Source organism: Spermophilus citellus, assembly GCF_964194105.1.
Source record: "Spermophilus citellus genome assembly, chromosome: 1".
NCBI lineage: Eukaryota > Metazoa > Chordata > Mammalia > Rodentia > Sciuridae > Spermophilus > Spermophilus citellus.
In genome coordinates this window covers 171,003,965-171,009,271 of record NC_138182.1, presented here as the reverse complement: position 1 = coordinate 171,009,271, position 5,307 = coordinate 171,003,965, and the positions used below count along the sequence as shown (strand labels likewise).

At 34.3% G+C, this 5,307-nt stretch overlaps 1 pseudogene across 1 annotated transcript; it reads right to left on the bottom strand.

Annotated features, from left to right (window-relative positions):
- Positions 1 to 3,889: 3,889 nt before the first annotated feature.
- Positions 3,890 to 4,884, bottom strand: LOC308653523 (G2/mitotic-specific cyclin-B2-like; annotated as a pseudogene). The gene is made up of 2 exons: positions 4,783 to 4,884; positions 3,890 to 4,711 (listed from the first exon to the last, which is right to left on the bottom strand). The product of its transcript is annotated as a G2/mitotic-specific cyclin-B2-like (transcript).
- Between the last annotated feature and the right edge of the window lie 423 nt (positions 4,885 to 5,307).

Here is a 5,307-nt window from a genome sequence, read left to right as displayed (position 1 = left end):
TAAAGGAAATCATAATACTGATCAGTGTAATGAGCAATCTTGTGAAGATTTTATGTAATATAAGTATAGAGAAAAATCTATGTTTTCCTTCAAATGTGCTGATTTGAAAGGATTGTCAATTAGCTATGTGGAGAAATCACATTTTTAAAGCTTTTTCCTATTTATTTGTTTGTTTGTTTGTTTTTCTACTGTTAACAGGGTAGGGTTGTTAAAGGGATAAAGAAGAAATATGCAGCAAACAACAGTTGATGTTGTGACTCCTGCCACTTTGATAGCAGCCTAATGACTACCTATTGGTTCTCTCCTGTGAGTCAAAGGACCAGGATACAGCTAGGTCATTGAGTCTCCCTTTATCCAGGCACTACCACACACATTTATAACTACTTATTTATTTTGTTTCCAGAATCTTGATTTGTACCCCTCGTCAACTTTCAAGTATTCATCCAATTCACTTAAAAAGAATAAAGAATCAACCAATCCTAATTATGCCTAGAATAACCAACCAGGTTGAACCAATTCCAAGCCTCTTAAAAATTATTTTGCATTTATTCAACTTATGAAATGCCTTATTAGTTCACAATTGCTCTTTTGTCTGTTCTTAGAAGTCTTTATCTGTTTATCCATCAACATGAATAGAGTCGGCATGTTCACATTTTATCTTCAATTTTGGAAGTTTAGTAAACTGATTCTCAGTTATTGGATAAATGCATTTTTTATTAGTACATACAGTTGTACATGATATTGGGGTTCATTTTTACATATTATACAAAAATGGAATATAATTTGCTCCAATTTATCACCAGTACTTTTCCTTTCCTTCCTCTCCTCCCTCCTTCTATTTTCTTCCCTCTACTCTACTGGTCTTCCACCTATTTATTTACAGTTTTTTTTTTTAAATTAGTGCTTTATAGAAATACATAAAGGTGAAATTCATTATGGTCTATTCTATACATGAGATAGTTTGACCAATTTCATTCCACCATTGAACATGTACACTTTTTCTGGATAGTGTTCTAGGACTATTCCTAAACCTGGCTTAGAAAATGCACTTTATTTTGATCTTTTGAGAACTGCACAGAGTGATTGTTTTGAAGCAAAGGAGAAGTAGGTATTTTATCATTTTCAGGATATTTGTCTCTATCCACTTGAAGCATAAATTGCCCTCAGTTTAGCTTGGAGGAGCTTTTGAAGCTTAGCTGGAGAGGATATGTGGGGGTCAAATAATGTGTTGCTCACTACTACAATTGCTGTTTGGGGGGTCAGTTTTATACTCATAAAAACCCTGCTTTTCAATTGAGGCTTTTAGGCCCATGTGTTGACAACAATAAAAAGACTTAACCATCTAAATAATTCAATAACCTGTGATTTTTGTTTTTGCTATATTTTCATTTTGAAGATGACACAGATAAAATTGGGTGTAATTTGAGAATAGGATAAGATTAGAGAAGCAAATGGTTCAATTCTTGCCATGCATGAACTTACTTAATCATGGGTCTCTGCTCTCTCCTCTGAGGCACTTATGGTAACTTGTATGTGAACTGAATATGATGATTCCACTTCATTGGATAGAGAACATCCATTTATAAAAATACACTTCAAAGTAAGCATAGGGTAGACATAAGGTTTCCCTTCCATAAAATGCTTCAAACACTTCTGACCAATAAAATTTAAGGTGGAAAGACTCAAACTATAAAATCTCAAGACTTTTCACAGGTTGGAAATCTGATGAGACATCCTTTGGCAAAAGGCACAATAGTAGCAATCAATCTTCAGAGATACTGAGTTGGATTGGGATTTGGATGAAAGTAACAATATATATTCTGTCAACTAGGGATAAGGAAGATAAGTGTAAACTCTGTTTTTCTCCAAGCTTTGAATTTTGACTCATTTTGCTATTTTTATTGTGGTGTAAAAAGGAATTTTGTTTTTCTATTGAATATTCCATCAGAAAATGATTTCTCATAGAAATATAGGCAGATTTTAATAAAAGAGTATTCTCAATTTTCTTTACTATAGCAATAATGTAAGCCTCTGCATCTTGGACAATATCATATTTTCACACCTTATGAAAATAATATACTTTCTCTCTGAAGTCCTATAATCTTAAAAACCTTGATAATAGGTACTCCACAGTGAATTACTGAAAAAATGTTAGGTTTTAACCTTTGATTACATCATAAACATACTGGGGAAATTGCATTGAAAAAAGTGTTCATATAGTATATTCTATAATGTCTTATATTGTATTGTTATGCCCAAAACATTTTATGAGTATTTCCTTATATAATCAGAAAGATCAAAATTGAAAATCACCTGAAAAACTGGTTGAAAATTTTCTCATTTCCTTTTTAAAATGGCACACTCTAGTTTAATAGAACTCAAGGAGATATAGGGAGGTTTTTACTTTTGTTTGTTTCATTCCTTTTACTGATACAACTTAGCCTTGAGACAATTTTTCTACTTTGCAATTCAGAAAATAGCATTGCCAGGGTTCTTTATGAAGACAAATTGCCACTAGGTCTTGCTAGGCATTAGGGTAAAAATTTTTATTTTTTGAAAACTCATATAGGGTATGTGGCCACAACTGAATTGTAGTTAAGGTCTAAAATACACTATTTGCAGGTATATAAATGTTAATAAATGTCTTAAATAATTTTATATTTTGAAAGCTTACTGACTTTTGTACTCTATCTCTTGAAAAATAAGTCTTATTTTGAAGAGATATGGCCTTCCTGATGTGTGCACATAATTAGCAGTAATGGGAATTAGACAAGCATACTTAGTGCAAGCTCATTCTTGCTTTAAGTTGTGCTTGTCAAGTGGGGATATAAAATGAGATGTGCTGTTAATGCTTCAGTGCATCATGGACATATGGCAGGCTTTTAGCAAAGTGGCACCCTGGAAAGATATTTGCTTATCCTTCATACATGGCATTGAGACTCACGGCACCCTCCTTCTTCTAATGCCTAAGACAGTGTACGAAGAATAACAAGAAGCTAATTTATGACCTAACAGAAGTTCTTCATTGATCATAAATTAAGTTTAATATGAACCTTCTTAACTGGTAAGGCTAGTTAATGCATTATCAAAATATTTTATATTCTAAATTTTTCTATATAGGACTACAATCAAACTCCCACTAGACAGATTAGGAAGTATAAGATGAGGAAGAGAATGTAGAATGTAAACTTTTTTTTTTGAGATTTTATTGAGTCCAACACTATTATGTTTAATCTTTACCAGGCACTTTTGAGACAGTATTTCCATTTTTTTAGATGAGGAAATGAGATGGCCTTGTACTTTGCTAATAATCACAAACTCATGAATGACAAGTTTGTCATTTAGTCCCAAGTATATAAGACCATGCTCTTATAGTACCAGTATTGCTCAGAGCTCTTTTCTCACCCAGACCTTCTGCATTTCCTGACCTGGAAGAATGAAGCTAAAGTTCTATAAAATTTATGCTATGCTTCTCATAACCTATTACAAAATATTTTTCCAGTGAAAAATCACATCTTCTGATTATACAGTTAGTAATTGCCTTTCAGGTTTCTCCCAAAATACAGTGAGGATTTTGGATTTGGTTCAAAACCTATTCTGTGCGAGTCCTTTTATTATTCCTATTGATTTCAGTATTAGTAGGCACGATTCATCCAACTTCCTCAGAATTCATTGTGGTGTATTTATACATAGACAGTATAATTTGGTAGATTTTTTTTTCTCTGTAGTTCTTCATGTCCTAATTCCCTCTCTCCCCTTTTATCCCCCTCCTCTAATCTATTGGCCTACTCTCTATTTTTCTGAGATCCTTTTAAAAATTCCTTTTCCTTTTTCTTCTTTTTTCCTTCTCTTGCCTGATTGAAAGAGTCAGCTCCATCAGTTATTCGGCTCATGTGTGCTGTTCAACGTCAACTTCCCCAGCTTTTGATGCTGGCTTTTAGAAGTGTGGTGGCAAGGATCGACCCAACTCAAACTTTAGTTCTTTCAAAAATAGTTTCCATTTCTTGGATTTGAAAACTAGTATAAGCATGTCTGTGATGTAAACAAAGTCTTCAATATTTGGAAAAAACATCTCCTCGTACTTGGAAGCCAATAGCAGACCTGTAATCCCAACCAACAAAAGCTTCTAACAGGAGACTGGCTGAACCTGTGAAAATCAATCCATGACAGTAATGTGCATGTACAGATTTTCTGCAGAAGCCTAAACTTGGAGTGGACTTGAACCAGCCAGTCCACCAGAATAGCATATATCCATTTATATCTCTTCCATCTAAGAAATGTGGTTAATGGATTACAAAATCTCAAGCTGTTTTAGATACTGGTAGATATCCTTAATGTAGTCACTGTAGAGCTGAGGATTTTACCAATCCTCTTTATGCTTGTCTTTGATTTTGCAGAGCAAAGAATCAGGAAACACTTGGTAGAGGCTCTCTTCCTCCATGGGAACATCCTCAGGTGTTGGAGAAGGATCCTCTAGGGCCAACATTTCCATCTGTAGCAGTTTCACAGAAGTAGTAGGTTTCAGTTGTTTGTTGATATTTGTTGCTTTGGTGGGCTGAACTGATACATTGGTGTTTTGAGTTTTCTTCACTACTTGTGCTGCCTGGTTGTAACTATTTCCAATTTCTTGTAAAACCCCACACCTAATAGTTACAAGACTCTTAGCTTTAGATTTAAATCCTGTGTCAATATGCTCTAAATCAGTGGATACCTATAGGCATCGGAGCAGGGCCATTTGGGAAGAAAAAGACAAGTGTGCCAGCCTGGCCCAGGAAGGGATACGGACTGGAGGGGAGTGGAGCTATTGTCTGTGGTGCAGTTGGCCTGCACGCCAGGAAGGCACAGCTGGAATATTCGGCCAAGTCTCCTTGTTTTAGGATTCATCATTATATATTCTTATTGGAGAGTTCTCTCTACCTTTGTTTAGTAAAATTGCTTTCTCTTCTGTTTGCTTGAACTTTTTTTTTAAAATACGAATATTCTGTTCATTTTCAAGAACTAGTTGCATGGAATGTCTTTTTTCAGCCTGTGGATCTTTGCCTATGTGTCTCTTGAGAACAGCTATAATTAGATACGTTTTAAAATTCATTCTGCCATTCTATATATTTTAATTGGAGAATTGAGATCATTTATCATCAAAGTTATTATGGAGCAATGTTTATTATTTCTTTCCATTTTGATTGTTTCATATATTTAATTAGCTCCTAATTTACATTTTCTTGATTGCTCTTCTAGTAGCTTCATCCATTTGAGAGCTCTGGGATTTGTTCTAAGGTTCTTCTGCTTGGAACATTTTTGCAAGCATTT